General features: G+C 40.8%; 1 protein-coding gene and 1 long non-coding RNA gene across 2 annotated transcripts in view; one reads left to right on the top strand and one right to left on the bottom strand.

The window, feature by feature from the left end:
* Positions 1-4,641, bottom strand: part of LOC306646584 (uncharacterized protein) — a 63,834-nt gene extending 59,193 nt beyond the window's left edge. Inside the window, exons 1-3 of the transcript XR_013759879.1 lie at positions 4,627-4,641; positions 3,990-4,027; positions 1,647-3,862 (exon numbers count right to left, since the gene is read on the bottom strand). The gene's annotated coding sequence lies outside the window, so the exon portion shown is untranslated. The remainder of the gene's footprint in view (positions 1-1,646; positions 3,863-3,989; positions 4,028-4,626) is intronic.
* LOC306646592 overlaps positions 1-17,605 on the top strand; it is an 82,987-nt gene that overhangs the window by 21,088 nt on the left and 44,294 nt on the right. The window lies entirely within an intron of this gene.

Below are 17,605 nucleotides of genomic sequence, written 5' to 3'. Positions count from 1 at the left end.
ACTTAAAAATAACTTTTTTCAGCTGTGGATCAAACCCAGGGCCACATGCTTGCTAGGAAAGTGTTCTAACATTGAGCTATACCCACAACCCACTAAAATATTTTTTGCACTTTTTGACTCTTTTGTAATAACACTTAGGTTAAAACATAAGAGCCTTTTTATGGTTTACAAGCACCATGCTTGGGTTTTCACACAGATGTGTGAGAGGTGCCTCCCTCAAACCTTGTTACAACATCAGCATATTACCCATCTGAAAATGGAAAAAAAGCAAAAAAAGAAAACACACTGCACAGCTGTACAAAAATATTTTCTTTATGTTCTTACCCCATGAGGTTTTATTTTCAATTTATTTCAAAATTTTCTGATTTTTAAATTTTTTTAACCTTTTTGTTAAAAACTAGGACACAAACACACACGTTAGCCTAGGCCTCCACAGTCCAGGACCGTCAATGATCCTGGGAAGACTTCTGAAGTCTTCCACCTCCACAACTGTCTGCCTGGAAGGTCTTCAGGGCAACACCACACATGGAGCTGCCCAGGGATGATGACAAGGCCTTCTTCTGGAATGCTTCCTGAGGGACCTGCCTGAGGCTGTCTTATACTTAAAAAAAATAAGAATGCAATCTAAAATGATAAAAACTATAGTATAGAGAACACATAAACCAGTAACACAGTTGTCTATTATTACTATAAGTATTATGTCTAAATCTAATTGCATGTGCTATATTTTTATACTACTGGTAAAGCAGGTTTGTTTATGCCAGCTTTACCACACACACACAGTACTTTGCACTATGACATCACAGTGAATATGATGTCACTAAGCAATAGAAAATTTTAAGGTCCCTTATAATCTTAAAAGACCACTACACATGCATCCTGTTGTTGACTGAAACACTGTTAAACAGCACATGACTGTACTGATGACGGGCAGGGCAAAGCATCAGGAAAATGAGGTAGAAGCAGGTATCCCTGAAGCCCCTATCCACCGTCCAGTTCCATATATGATAGCTACAAAACCCACACCCTTCATCATTTCTGCTCTCTGTATCTCAAACAAATATACTACTGATGAATTCTAGCATGGAACTGAATGGGATGGATTGTAGAAAACAGGCCACACTGTTATCCATGTTAATGCAATTCAGGAAAGTCATTTCCAACTAAGATTATATTGTGCTACCACAAGTCTCCTCTTAATGCAAAGTCTATCATCTAAATCACAGCCAGAAAATGACTAACAGAGCAAAAGATGAAAATAATTTAAATGAGATTATACTGTAAGGTAAACTTTGCATATTCATAAATTTATGGCAACTATTAGCAGAGAAAAAAGTCTCCTCTGCTCCTCCTCCAAAGAAGAGTATTTAAATCAGAAGGAATGATTAAAATCATATAATGGGTAAGAGACATCTAATACCTGCCACCCATGGCCAGTAGGAAAATCCCAATGATTTCCAAATTGTCATTTTTCAATGGCCCATTATTTGCAGAACAAAAAAAATATTAAAAACTTTCATGTTGGAAATACGCTTTGGTTCACCCATGAACTCAGCACACTTCAAAAAGGAAAGAAAATTATAATAACTGATTCAATGAAAAAACATTATTAAACTTGTGTACTATTGCTTACAGAGTTATCTCACCTTATGTTCATCTGTGAAAGTAATAAATAGAAATCCATAGTCCAGGGATACTTTAATAAGCAACTAAAAAATATGCTTGCAAGTTTTAAAACATCTTTCATGTTGTGGATGTTCTGGAATGATATATGTGAATTAATTTGTATTATGTACATTTGTAGGACCTCTCTCCAGTGGGAGTCTTTACATGAGTTTGAAGATTCACATGACAGGGAATATCACATGAATATTGAAAACTTTCCGTTGTTTTTCACTTTTATAGTTACTCTCCAGTGTGCCTTCTCACATATGTCAGAGCATGAGCCAACTGTCTTTCTCATGTTGTTTACATTCAATAAACTGCTCTCCAGTGTGTTTGTGTATGGTTTCCAAATAAACTGGGACAACTGTAGGGTTTTACATATTCTTTCCATTTGTATGGTATTCCTTCAGAATGCATTCTTGCATGTCCTCAAAAAGTTGTGTGATGACTGAAGGCTTTCCCATATTGTTTATGGTCTTAGGGTTTCTCTCTAATAAGAGCTCCTTCTGATAGTCATACCCAGAGAACTGAAAGTTTTCTGCATTTTATATTCATAGGGTTTCTCTACAGCAAGAGTCCTTTCATATCTTCAAAGACAAATGGAACAAGTGAAAACTTTACAATTAGTTACTGTCCACTGTGAGTTCTTCCATGTATTCGAAAGGAACGAGAACACTTAAATGCTTTACCACACTGTTGACATTCATAGGGTTTCTCTCCAGTGTGAGTTCTTTCATGGATTCGAAAGGAACGGGAACAACTGAAGGCCTTATGACACTGTTGACATTCATAGGGTTTCTTTCCAGTGTGAGTTCTTTCATGCATTCGAACAGAACTGGAACAACTGAAGGCTTTGCCACACTGTTTACATTCATAAGGTTTTTCCCCAGTGTGAGTTCTTTCATGTATTCGAATGGAACTTGAACAGCTAAAGGCCTTCCCACAATGTTTACATTCATAGGGCTTCTCTCCAGTGTGAGTCCTTTCATGCATTCGAAAGGAACTGGAACAACTGAAGGCCTTCCCACACTGCTTACACTCATAAGGCTTCTCTCCAGTGTGTGTTCTTTCGTGCATTCGAAAGGAACTAGAAAAACTAAAGGCCTTCCCACACTGTTTACACTCATAGGGCTTCTCTCCAGTGTGAATTCTTTCATGCATTCGAAATGAACTGGAACAACTAAAGGCCTTCCCACACTGTTTACACTCATAGGGTTTTTCTCCGGTGTGAGTCCTTTCATGTATTCGCACAGAACTGGAACAACTGAAGGCCTTCCCACATTGCTTACACTCATGGGGTTTTTCCCCAGTGTGAGTCCTTTCATGCATTCGAAAGGAACTGGAACAACTAAAGGCCTTCCCACACTGTTTACATTCATAGGGTTTCTCTCCAGTGTGAGTTCTCTCATGAATTTGAAATGAACTGGGACAATCAAAGGCTTTCCCACATTCCTTACATTTATAAGGCCCATTCCCAGTGTGCATTATCATGTGTCTTCGAAAGCTTGGAAGAGAAATGAACGCTTTCCCACACTGCTTACAATCATAAGGTTTCTCTCCAGTATGAATTCTTTCATGTTTTCGAAAGGAGCTAGGGAAACTGAAGGCTTTGCCACATTTTCTACATTTGTAGGGTTTTTCTCCAGTGTGAATCCTTTCGTGACTTCGAAAGGAAGTGGGACAACTGAGAGCTTTCCCACATTGCTTACACTGATAGGGCTTTTCCCCGGTGTGAGTCCTTTCATGTATTTGAAAAGTTTGGTAGTATCTGAAGGCTTTTCCACATTGTTCACATACATATGGTTTCTCTCCAGAGTGAGTTCTTTCATGGTTTCGAAATGAACTCGGATGACTGAAGGTTTTCCCACATTCTTTACACTGATAAGGTTTCTCTCCTGTGTGCATTCTCATGTGTCCTCGGTAAGTTGTGTGATAAATGAAGGCTTTGCCGCACTCCTTGCATTCGTAGGGCTTCTCTCCAGTGTGAGTCCTTTCATGTATCTGAAAGGAACTGGGCCAACAGAAAGCTTTCCCACATTGCTTACACTTATAGGGCTTCTCTCCAGTGTGAGTCCTTTCATGTATTCGAAATGAACTTCGAAAGTTGAATGTTTTCCCACATTCCTTACATTCATAGGACTTCTCTCCATATTTGTGGCTCTCATATGGTTTGCGTTCAGTGTGACATTTCATGTGCCTGTTAAGAGATGAATGACACATGTAGACTTTCCCACACACACTGCACTCATGTGGTTTTACTCCAGGAAGAGTTTTCTTGTTCCGTTTAAGATTTGGAATCTGACTGAAGGTTTCCCCAAACTGACCTTCTTTTCTTTCACAGAGTCTCTCTACAGCACGACCTCTGTAAAAAAACAAGACATGCGTTATCAGTGCCTTTTTTATTAATGATTGCTAAAGATTGCACAATTAATAGGTAGCAGAATTATACTTTTAGTATTTTCAGTATACATAACAAATGTTCTGGAAGAGTGTTTGACTACAACTATTACCAAAACAGTGATATTAAACAGGCACAGTGACGCACACCTATAATCCTGGTATTTGGGAGGCTGAGGCAGGGGGATCACAAGTTCAAGACCAATTTGAGCAACTTAGCAAGTCACTGTCTTGAAATAAAATTAAATTAAGGGTTACTCAAAGGTAGAGTGCTTGCCTAGTGTGTGCAAGGACATGAATTTAATCAACAATACCCTCCCCCCAAAAAATCCCAGTGATATTCATAATACTGAATTTCTTAATATTGTTTTTGGGTAAACAAATACTGAATATTTATGTCATTTAAAAAATCTCAGTGAAATTTTTCTAGAGGTCAATAAATAAAAAATTGAGGTTTTTTGGGGTGTGTGTGTGCGTGGTTCATTTGTTTACTTGTTTCTTAAAATTTCATGACATAGTAAGATTCTCTCATGGGACACTACTTTTTTTCTATGTACAACTTACCTAAGATTTTGTCCCTGGTTTTTGAATTGATCTTCCATGTTCTGGTCTTCCCAATTTTCCCCTATAATGCAAATGCAGAAAAATCACTGTAAATTATTTGGAATTATACAAAAAGTATTAGATTCTAGGTCCACAATTAGCTCCTACCTTGCCAGATTTACTCACCAAACTATTCCCTTTCAAAACTCAAATTTTAGAACCTGGTTGATCAACAAGAAATACTTGTTCTTTAATTGACTAAGTGTGGGAATAATTTTGTTCTTACCTATAGAAGCAAGTTGATGAAGGTTTCCTGCATACATCTCTGTAGAGGTTTTCTCTGAGAAGGATCCAGCAAAGCCCACTCCTCCTGGGTGAAGTTCACAAGCCACCATCCTCAAAGGCCACTGAGTCCTAAAACATTCAACATATGTATGTGTAAAGGGGACAGATGAGACTCCACAGCACAGGGGACCTATACTCGATTCACTAACCGGTTCACATTATGCGTCTGTGGTCCTCCAAATATTCATTCTGTAACTTGGTTATCAGGACCTCCAAAGCTCTGTCAACAATCACTTGCTTTGTAAATTTAACAGTGCCACAGATGCAAGAAAATGTTTCTACATTTTACTTTGATCACTTTAGTCTTATTACTCTCTAATGACAGCAATACACAACATCTTTGATAAGTCTAATAAATTAAACAAAATATTTCCATTATAAGACTAGACATTCCTCACTTTGTGCATGCTAGGCCCTACCACTGAAGCTATACCCCCCAGTTCTTCTGATTTTATTTTGAGACAGGGTCTCACTAGGTTGCCAGAACTGACCCTTCTTGACCTTTGCCATCCTCCTGGCCTCAGTCCTCCTGAGTAGCTGGGATTATAGGCATGTGCCACCACACTCAACTGTATGAGGTTTTAATACACAAAGACATACTTAAGTACTGTATACTTTTTCTTCTACCCCCTAATTGTATATATGATAACAAGAGGCTGTAGTAGTTTAATTGTAACAACCACCCAGCTGGTCATGTTGTCCTGAAGTTCTACAGCTCTTTAGCGGAAGTCAAATCCAATTGGCTGAATGAAAATATTCTTCCAGAGCTCACTGTGTGATACATACCACAGACTCAGTAGTTCTTTTTTTTTTTTTTTTTTCCCAAGACACATTTGATGCAGGGAAGGAAGACCACAGGCACAAGGAAGAAGGCATGACAACTTAGACTTCCACAGAATCCCTGTGCTCACGAGGCTCAGGTTTGCTTCTCATCAATTTCTAGCACACACAAGACAGAGATGATAAGGTACCAGAGCAATTCTTCCTCGAAGACCCTTAATAGTATAGCTGAGCAATGCTGACCTTCAGGATCACAGTTGGGTTAAGAGTTGCAATTTGGGGCTGGAGATGTAGCTCAGTTGGTAGAGTGCTTGCCTCACATGCACAAGGCCCTGGGTTCAATCCCTAGCACCACAAAAAAAAAAAAAAAAAAAAAGAAAAAAAGAGTTGCAATTTGGCCAGGTATAGTGGTGTATGCCTGTAATCCCAGTGGCTTGGCAGGCTAAGGCTGGAGGATCATAAGTTCAAAGCCAGCCTCAGCAATGGTGAGGCACTAAGAAACTCAGTGAGACCCTGTCTCTAAATAAAATACAAAATAGGGCTGGGGATGTGGCTCAGTAGTCAAGTGCCCCAGAGTTCAAAACCCAGTACAAAACAAAACAAAACAAAACAAAAAAAAAAAAAAAAAAAAAGAGTTGCAATTTGTAAGAAAGATCACTGAAGTCCACAATAGCTTGATAGTGAATGACAGTTTGGTTCTTAAATGTCTTCCAAAGGCCCCTGTGTTGAAGGTTTGGTCCCCAGCCTGTGGCACTATTGGGAGGTAGTAGAACCTTTAGGAGATTGGGGCCTAGTGGAAGGAAGTTAGATCACTGGAGGCATGTCCTTAATATGGATATTGAAACCGTGGTCCCTCCTGTTTCATTTTTACAGGCCGCTCTGCCACACACTCCTGCCACGATGTGCTCTGACACCACAGGCCCAAGGTAATAGGACCAAGCAACATGGACTGAAACTGAACCAAAATAAACCTTTATTATGTCTCAGATATTTTTTTCCTAGAGACAGAAAGCTGACTAACATTAAATCTCCCCATGATTGCAAAATATATAAAAGATTCCATCAATGTTATCCTCCAGAAGAAATGAATTCCCCTTTCTCCAACCTCAAGAGGAAATGATTCCCTACCAGTTACTCGAGACGCTGGTCTACCATGTCACTCATTTGAGTTCCCATGAGGTACACCTGAGAACCAAGCAGCATAGGAATCTCTCAGCCAGATAATTCCCCCAAATGCTGATCTCTACAACGAGCCTTAATCTATTGCTATCCATGTGCAGGGGCAGAGGGAAAAGCTCTGAAACAGAAACTCTGATGTGGGAGTTGACAGCAAAAAATCAACATCCCTCTTGTTGACTGCTCTAGGGAAATGAGCTGCTTGGATCTGCCCTAATTACTCCTCGTAGAAAGAATCTATGACTTGCTTAAAGAAATGAATGAGCAGAAGGGTTTTAACACTAGTAGGCTTGAGATGCTTATCGTTAGCAATGCCTGCTTAGAAGTTTGTTCTTCACTCATATTTGCATAGTGATCATTTCAGACAGACTTAATTTTAGTTACAATAGTGACGAGGGGAAAAAAAAAAAAAAGGAAACCTCAAAGCAAACCTACAGCCAGGTGTGATGGCAAATGTCTATAATTCCAGCAACTCAGCAGGCTGAGTCAGGAGGATGGAAAGTTCAAGGTCAGTCTCAGCAACTTTGCAAGACCCTGTCTCAAAATAAAAAAATAAAAGGACGGGATGAATTCCCAGTTAACAAAAAGAGGAATAAAGAAAAACAAAACAAAACAAAACAAAACAAAAACAGAGTACATGAGATCTGGGGATAGTTCAGTGATAGGGTGCTAATCTATCACGTGCAAAGGCCCTGAGTTCAATTCCCAGCACCATAAATAAAAAGTTGAAAGAGTGGCTCGGTATATTTAAACTGTTCACATAATATAAGAAATGTCTGTTTTCCTTCTGAGAATCTGGACCCTTTTACATACTAGGTAGAGAGCTACTTGATGAGCCCCCAGAAAGCACTCTGAGCACTAAGGTGCTAATGAGCTTCCCTCGTAGATAATATCTCATATATTGTCACAAGTTACTGCTTGGGGAACTGAGCCCATCTATGTTATTACATTAGGAGGAAACATTTGGAAGCCTGCAGCTGCTTTCCTCCAGAACACATACAACTACTAGATAAGACTAAAGAAAGCCGTTTAACAATTCTAATGGAGAACATTTTATTGTAGCTAAGGATATAGCTCAGTGCCAGAGTGCTTACCTATTATCCCTGAGGGCCTGGGTTCAATCCCCAGCATCATAACACCAAAAAAATTATTGGTTAATATCTATGCAGAATGAAATTAGTATAAAGCTGGCACCATTATTACAATACACCAGATGTCACTTCTCACGGGACACAGTGGTGCACACCTATAATCCCGAATACTCAATAGGCTGAGGTAAGAGGATCACAGGTTTGAAGCCTGCCTGGGCAACTCAGCAAGCCTCGGTCTCAAAATAAAAATTTTAAAAGGGCCTGGGGAGCATCAGTGGTGGAACACTTGCCTAGCATGCACACAATCCTGGGTTCAGTCCCCAGTGCAACCAAAAGGGAAAAAAAGGTGTCAATTCTCCCATACAGCATCTCAGAAAATTCCATAGATCTCCCAGACTTATTAGGAGTACAGAACTACTACTGTGAACCTCTTAGGAACAAGTGTCAAACAGCGCGTAGAGTCATCTGCAGAACAAAGTGAGGCTCTTCTAACATATGTCAATTATTTTTTGAGTTACAATATTCTGAACAGGACACTAGCAGAGAGATAAACAGATCAAGGGAATGGAAAAAAAGTTTTCAAAGGGCTGGCATTTACATGTAATTTGAAACACTGTAGAGAACGTAAAGAGATCACTAATACATGGGGAATGAACAAACTGTTACCTAACTTACATAATGGAAAAATGTATTATATCACATCTCTGCTATAGACATAATCAATTAATGTATATTTAAATGTGAAAGACATACAAACACTTTCAGAAGTCACAGGCAAATTTTTTGTGTTTAGTGCTAGAGACGAGACCCAGGACCTCCTGAATGCTAAGTACCTGCTCTACCACTGAGTTACAACTCCCGTCCTCTAATTTCTTTTGATGCAAGAACAGGGAGAATTTTTCTCATGCAACAAAAAGCTGTGAAGGAAGACACAAAGGCATTCAAATATATTAAAATGAAGAAAGTTAAAAAAAAACACAAAGTAGGGATACAGTTATCTCTAATGTGTACAGTATAATATTAGTGTGCAGAATAAAAATGAACACATGAAGCCAGGCGTGGTAGCACACACCTGTAGTCCAACACACCCCTTTCCCCCACCGCTCTCTCATCAGTTCTTGGACTTGAACCAGGAGCTGGAGCATGCTAGGCAAGTAATCTACCAAGAAGTGCATGCCCTGCCCTTTTAAAATTTGAGATAGTGTCTCACTAATTTCCCAGGCTTGTCTCAAATTTGTAATCCTCCAGCCTCAGCCTCCCAAGTAGCTGGGATTACAGGTGTGTGCCATCTCCCCCAATCTCACACACATCACATAAGGTTTTGATGATGAGGAAACAGCCAAATGAAATTGCGGGCAGATCCCATTTCTTATAAATTAGATTATAAAAGAATAGAAGAGTCAAGTGATACACTCCATTGCTATTTCCTATACATTTATACATAAGCATGACCTACAGACCAATGGTTTTTTCTCCAATGTGCAAAGGATTTATTGTGTATTTGTATTTAGTGAAGGACAGCAAAATGACAGGATCAGTATTTTTTAATTGTTTTTAGATGTTGATAGGACTTTATTTTTATTCATTTTATTTATATGTGGTGCTGAGAATCCAATTCAGCATCTCACATATGCTAGGCAAGTGCTCTACCACCGAGCCACAACCCCAGCACCCCAAGGGTCAGTATTTTTTATAAGAGCAAAAAATCAACCTGAGAGAGCCCAAACATCATAATCACTGGACTACTACTCCCAGCCTCAGATTCTATCACGTGAGGCAAAGAAACCACTCAAAAACCTGTTCACTGTAACTCCATTAATGCTCATTTGCAGAAAGTTCAGATGAGGCTAAAGTAAAAGGACACTGCATAACAAGTAAGAAGAGATGATAAAGGTATAAAAACTATCAAAGAATCAGGATGAGCCAGTGAATATCAAGAGACTAATCCTGCCCAGGATCCACTTATGAACACATACTTAAAAAAAAAAAAAACACTTTATGGAGGTTTGATCAATATGTATAAGCCATATATATTTAATATATACATTAAATACATACACCAATGGGGATAAATGCAACCACCACTCCCGTAAGGCCACAGGCATATCCATCAACAACCTCATTACTACTCCCACTCTCATTACTCTGTTTGTGTATGTATTCCTGTTTGTGTTAAGAACACAATACAAAAAAAAAAAAAAAAAAAAGAACAGAATGCAAAATCTACCTGAAAATTTTTAACTATAAAATACAGTGTTGCTAGTAATAGGCACCTTGTTGTACAGATCTCCACAATTTATCTGCATAACAGAAACGTTGTTCCCTTGAACACCACCTGCTCATTTCCCCACTCCCCTGCAAATGATCATTCTACTCTCTGCTTCCAAGAATTTAAATATTTTAGATTATTATATATACATGAGATCTCACAGTATTCGTTTTTCTGAGTGTAACACCCCCCAGGTCCATTCTTAGTGTGGAAAATGGTAGGACTGCTTTATTTTTAATATTTCACTGCATGTAAATACCACACTTACTTTACCCATTTACTCACTGATGGATATTTAGATTGTTTACATATCTTGGCTATGACGAATAAAGCTGCAATACACATGTTGTTGCATATGACTGATTGCCTAAGTAGTACAGAAAATCTCAGAAAATATACAATAAACTCCTGGAACTACAGAAGGTAAAAGTCCAGGAAGGTTGAAGGATACAATGTTAATATACTCAACGTTAATATACTCTCAATTGCTTCTTTTACAGATTCACTCATATAGTAAACTGATTTTTGAAAAAGGACCAAAGTCACCAGGCATAGTGGCTTATGTCTATTTGGGAGGCTGAGGCAGAAGGATGGCAAGTTGAGATAAGCCTGTGCAACTTAGTGAAACCCTGTCTCAAAATAAATAAAAAGGAGGGCTGTTGTAGCTCAGTGATAGAGCACTTGTCTAGTATGCGTGAGAATTTGGGCTCAATCCTCAGCACGACATAAAAATAAATAAATAAAATAAAGGGGGGTTGAGAATTTAGCTCAGTGGCGGAGTGCTTGCTTAGCACATGCACGGCCCTGAGTTCTATCCTCAGTCCTGAAAAAGTAAATAAATAAATAAATAAATAAAGGTATAAAAATACAATAACATTAAAATAATTATAAAAGAATAGAAGAGTCAAGTGATACACTCCATTGCTATTTCCTATACATTTATACATAAGCATGACCTACAGACCCATGGTTTTTTCTCCAATGTGCAAGGGATTTGCACATTAAATAGGGCAGAGCATGGTGGCACATGCCTGCAATCCCTAAGACTTGGGAGGCTGAGGTAAGAAGATTGAAAGTTCAAAGCAAGCCTCAGCAACTTAGCAAGGCCCTAGCAACTTAGTGAGACCCTGTCTGAAATAAAAAATAAAAAGAGCTGGGGATGTGTCTCAGTGGTTAAGCGTCTCTGGGTTCAATTCTGGGTATCAGATAGATGATAGATATCTAGATAGATAGATAGATGGAAAGATAGGGCTGGGGTTCATTCCCCAGTACTAAAGCAAAAGCAGGCAGTGGGAGTGTAGCTCAGTGGTAGAATGCTTGCCAAGCACATGCAAGGCTCTGCATTCCATCCCCAATACCATAAAAGAACTAGAATGACAAAATATAGTCATTTCAACAAATAGAGCTATGAACATCACAACAAAACAAGAACACACAATCCTAGAAAGACTTTACATCTTTCACAAAAATTAAAAAGGATCATACACATAAATGTAAAATGCAAAACTATAAAACATCTAGAAGATAACATAGGAAAACAAATCCGTGTGACCTTGGATTGGTGACAAATTTTTAGATACACATAATAGACTTGAAAGAAGTTTGACTTAATTAAAAAAAAAAAAAAAAAAAACCTGCTCTATGAAAGTTCTGTGTTAACAGAATAAAAACTCTAGACTCTTTTGTGGTTGGGCTGGATATCCAAAGAGGGCCAATGTGCAAGCAGCAGAATAAATGAGGGTAAGTAAAATTTGTAAACAAAAAAATATGTTGCCTGCAGAATATCAAAAGATCATGTGGGTACTGACAGGGATAGTAGCTAGGGTGTCAGAGATAGAACAAAAATGAGGGTCTCTCACCCATTTGCTTCTGTAAGCTTTTTTTTTTTTTTTTCCCCCAGTATCTGTGTGTCCAGAATGAATATCATCAGAGGAAGAAGTCACTAATGAAGGGGAAGGGAAACGTGGATGCAATTCAGGTTTTGCCTGCAAGGGCTGTGCAATGGCAAAACTGTTAAGGTTCCTCAAGGGTCACCGGATAAAGGCGAATCATCAACTGTTGGAAATATTTCACATCTTCCCCCAAGGTCTCTTGATGACACACATTTCATATTACTGAAAAAATAAGAATCAAATAAACACTTAAATCTTTCCAAGGTGACAAACTGAGGGAGGGACCGCGCTGACCTGGAGCTGTGCTAAAAGGTCAGAGTTTCCAGGAAAGTTCGCAAAGAGGCGCCTCAACCAAAGGAGTTCCCTAGAATGTATATGCCTGGGGAAGTGATGAGAAGAAAGGCACAAGGATATCATACACCGTAGCTCCAGGTGACTATTCTGTTTCCCTCTCATAAAAATATCCACGAACAATTTTTTTTAAAAAGAACTATTAATTCGTGTGTGGAAAAATGGTAATTAAAATACCGGGTTTGATTGAAATGCACCACCGAGGATGCATTTAATAAACGATGCTGTCAACTGGAGAAGGGTAGGTGGCATTTGGGAATGTGAAAATATATCTAGAAATTAGGAATTTATTGCCAGCCCTAGGGAGGGCTAGACCGGGGGCACAGGGTCTCGGGATTTGAGACCCTGCTTCCCATTTATTTAGAAAGCTCAGGGGGGAAACCGGGCCCCTTGGGGAGAAAGGAGAAACCCAGGCCCGGGTAGACCACTGCTCCTCCCGCGCACCGATCCAACGCGCAAGTGAGGGTCTCCCGGTGACCCTCCCGCCGTCGCCGCACAGTCTGAGGAGACGTGCGGCGGACCTGCCCAGACAGGCTCTGAGCCAGGCCCAAGTCGCCGCGCAGGTACGACACGGGAGGCCGGGGTCCCAGCTGCCTGTCAGAGCTCCCGCGGGCGGGAAGGGACCCAGGGCCGAGCGGCGCCGGCGGACCTGACCGCAGACTCCAGAGCCAGGCAGGGAGGCCTGGGTCCCGCCCCGGCCGCTTCCGGCCGGCTCCAACGGCCCCTCCCCCGCCCCGGGATGCCTGGTCCCACGCTCACCATTTCCCGGCTTCCGGGGTGTCCCGGCGTCCACCCTCTGGCTCCGGCGGCCGGTGCAGGTGCCCGCGCTACCTGAGGCCCTCCAGCGGCGGCGAGACCCAAGGTGCTGAGCGGCCCGAGCGCGCAGCGTCCTCCCGCCGTGCGCGCCGCGGCTCCCGCCCACACCTTTCCGACGGCGGCCCTGATTGGACGGTGCGCACGGACACGCCCCCTTGTGACAGCCGAACGGAAAGGCGCTCCCTGAGCCGCCCCGGTGTTACCGGGCCGGTAACCTGTCCCTGCCGGGGGTTTTGCGTTTAAGCACAACTTGTACTGGACCTTGGGTTTGGTGTTGGTGTCTGCCTGCAGCGCCTTCGGAACGCGGAGACAGAAGCGTGTGCAGAGAATCACAGATTTCGTGTCTAGAGGAAGCGAGGCCTTTGTCCCGGTTATGCCAGAAAGAAACTGAAGGGTCAAATGTCCTCCCCGGCTTGACCTAAGGCTTTGAGGACTCTTGTGGACCTATAACGCTTGCTTATAAATGCAAACACTTAAAAGTAACCTCACCACATCTAACAAAGAATTTGATCTTTGACAGTTGACAGGGTTGAGCCTTCCACCCATGCCTTCTTCACTCCCAAACACTTGGCACTGGAGCTAAGTGGTAAAATCCCAAGCCCTAGCCTAGGAGGAGAAACTTCTCAGATAAGTCACAAACTATGAAATATGTTCATTAAAACTATGAGCTGTACATTTTACACTGACTGGATATCCAGCAGTTTGTGCCCCTAGAGAACTTTGAAATGGAAATGACTATGATTTCATAAGGCAATTCCCGTTTTCACTACCATTAGACAAACAATGAATATACTTAAGAAAGTGGATCAAAAATTCTAAGGCGTTTACTTATTTATTTGAACAGTTTTACATATGCACACCTACACAATACATCTCTTCATAGGGTAGAATTCAGTGACTTTCAGTATGTTCGCATGTACATGCAATCATTACTGCAGCCAACATTTTTTTAAACTGGGGATTTAATTCTGGGGAGCCCCACCACTGAGCTACAGTCCCTTTTATTTTTATTTTTTTTGTAACAGAGATCTCTAAATTGCCCAGGGTAACCTGGAACTTGCAATCTTCCTATTTTAGCCTCCCAAGTCTTGGATTAACAATCATGAGCCACCCTGCAGCTGTTCTGTTTTTTGAGTCAGACTTGCTGTGTTGCCCAGGCCAACCTCAAACTCCTGGGCCCAAGGAACTCCTAGGTTCCCCGCCTCAGTCTCCACAGTAGCTGAGACTACAGGCACAGGCCACCATGCTCTGCTAATACCGTCATTTTCAAACGTTTTCAACACCTCAAAAAGAAATCCCTTTATATTGTAACCCATACATGTGTATAAGTATGTATCAATTAAAAATTAAGGGCTGGGGGGGGTTGTGGCTCAGTAGTAGAGTGCTTGCCTAGAATGCTGAAGGCCCTGGGTTCCATCCCCAGAACAACAACTAAAGAAGAAATAAAGAAGAAAATAACAAATAAAGAAGAAAGAAGTTGGGTGTGGTGGCACACGACTGTAATGCCCACAGCTCAGGAGGCTGAGGCAGGAGGATCACAAGTTCACAGCCAGCCTCAGCAAAAGCAAGGCACTAAGCAACTCAGTGAGATCCTGTCTTTAAATAAAATACAAAATTGAGCTGGGGATGTGAGTCACTCGTTGAGTGCCCAGGGTCCAATCCCTAGTACAAAAAAGAGGAAGGAGAAGGAGGAGGAGGAGTTGAAGGAAGAAGGAGAAGGAGAGGAACTCTTTAGCTCTCACTCTCCTATCTTTTGACTTCTAGGCAATCACTAATTTACTTTCTGTTGCTATAGCTTTCTGCACTCAGAACGGAATCATATCCGTGTTCTTTGTGATTAGTTTCATTTGCTTATCAGTTATTTCTAGTGATGTGTATTGGAGTATGCATCAATATTTGCACTCTACTGTTTCCCACGTTGCCTGGACCTTTCAATCCTCCTGCCTCAGCCTCTGAGTAACTGGGATTATAGGTCTTATCATGCTGGGCTCAAGTTTATTCATTTTGTTAGCCTCAGGCTATTTTATAGCATCCAAATAATTCATTTTGTTTATCCAGTCATGTCTGCTTATAACATTTGCTTTGTTTCCATCCTTTTAAACTATTATGAATAAGTTTGCTATAAACATTCATGTACAAGTTTTTCAGTGGACATTTAATTTCGTTTCTCTTAGAGAAGAATTGATGGGGCTCCTGGTTGCTCTATGTTTACTCTCCAAGGAGCTAACAGATGGTTTTCTAAGATGGCTTCTGCACTATTTTAGATTCCCACAAGAAATGAGTGACTGTTCTGATTTTTTACATATCTTCAGCATGTTAGTATATCCCTCTCTTTTTTGGAAGGGGGCAGTACTAGAGTTGGAACCCAAGGCTTGTTCATGTTAGACAAGTGCTCTTCTTAGCTACACCCCGAGTCAGTATCTTTTTGATCGCCCTAATGACTGTGAAGTGGCATCTCTTTGTAACTTTTGTTGTTTTGTTTTGTGAGATAGGGAGGGAGAGTAGTCTCACTATGTTGCCTAAGAGCATCTTGAATTCAAGTGGTCCTCCCACCTCAGTCTCCAGAGTAGCTGGACTACAAGTGTGTGCCACCACACCTGGCTTCTGGCTTCATTGTGTGTTGTGTGTGTGTGTGTGTGTGTGTGTGTGTGTGTGTTTTGTTTGTTTCTTTTTTTGTTTGTTTGTTTTTTGCAGTATTGGAAATTGGACCCACGCATGTTATACCACTGAGCTACATCCTCAACCTTTTTTTTTTTTTTTGAAGCGGGGTTTACTAAATTGCCCATTCTGGCCTTGAACTTGAGATCCTCCTGCCTCAGCTTCCCCAGCAGCAATGCCACCATGAAGGACCTTCATTGTGGTTTTAATTTCCATTTCCTCAATGACTGATAATGTTCAATATCTTTTATTCAGTTCTGGGGATTGAACTCAAGGACTGGAACATGCTGGGCAAGCACTTTAGCACTAAGCCACACTCCAGAGGCCAACCTCTTTCTTTAAGAAAATAAAAAAACTGTAATGTACAAAGCTGCCCTCCCCACCCTTCCCCCCCAGCCATTTCCCCACCTCCCAACTACTGTCAGTCTGTGAACATCCTAGCTAGCTATTGGTTCATCAGTCAGCTTGCAAGGGTCCTTCTCCGTCATTGGTCCCCTGTTAGCCCTGCGGGATTCTTAAAGATAGCTTCACCACCATCTTTTCTCTCTCACTTTTCTCTCCCGGGACTCACTTTCTTTCCACTCTCTCTAGCGTGGGCCCTTTCTCTTTCCCTTTCTTTTCCTCTCATTTTCTCTCTTACCCTGCAGGGAGACACTCTGTTTGCTGAATAAACTCCCTTATGTGATTTCCCGTGCCTGCGTGGATTTCGTGGGATTCCTTACAAAACTTTTTATTTTTGACACATAGTAATTGTGCATCTTTATGGGGTACAGTGTGACATTTCAATAAATGCATATAATACGTTATGATCAGGTCAGGGTAACTGGCATGTCTACTACTTCAGACATATAACTTCTTTGTGTTGGAAGATGTATAGTGTTTTTCATTTGCTCTTGGTCATTTGTTTATCTTCCTTGGAAAACTGTCTATTCATATCCTTTCCCATTTTTAAATTGGATTATTTGACATCTTTTTTTTTTTTTTTTCCCAGGGATTGAACTATTGAACTCAGGGGCGCTCAAGCACTGAGCCACATCCTCAGCCCTTTTTTGTATTTTTTTTAGAGACAAGGTCTCCCTGAGTTGCTTAGTGCCTCACTTTTGCTGAGGCTGCATTTGAACTGGTGATTCTCCCGCCTCAGCCTCCTGAGCTGCTGGGATTATACTGAGTTGTGCTTTTGTTGTTGCTTTTTTGTTTTTGCAGTACTGCGGATTAAGCCCATAGTCTTGAGCATGTGAGGGAAAAACTACTATAACCCCAGTCCCAACCATTTTCAAGGGTGTAGATAAATAGTATTAAGTACATTGACATTATGAAACCAATCTCTATAACTGTTTTTGTCTTGCAAAAAATAAAATTATCCATTAAACAACAACTCTCTATTACTCCCTCTTCCCAACCTCTGGCAATTGTAAGTCTACTTTCTTTTTTTTTTTTCTCTTTCTTTTCTTTTCTTTCTTTCTTTTTTTTTTTTTTGTATTGGGAATTGAAACCAGGGGCACTTAACCACTGAGTCACATCCCCAGGCCCTTTTGTATTTTATTTAGAGACAGGATCTCACTGAGTTGCTTAGGGCATCACTAAGTTGCTGAGGCTGAATTTGAACTCTCGGTCCTCCTGCC

The sequence above is a fragment of the Sciurus vulgaris genome (assembly GCF_902686455.1).
Source record: "Sciurus vulgaris genome assembly, chromosome: 16".
Classification (NCBI taxonomy): Eukaryota; Metazoa; Chordata; class Mammalia; order Rodentia; family Sciuridae; genus Sciurus; species Sciurus vulgaris.
This window is presented reverse-complemented; position numbering and strand designations above follow the sequence as displayed.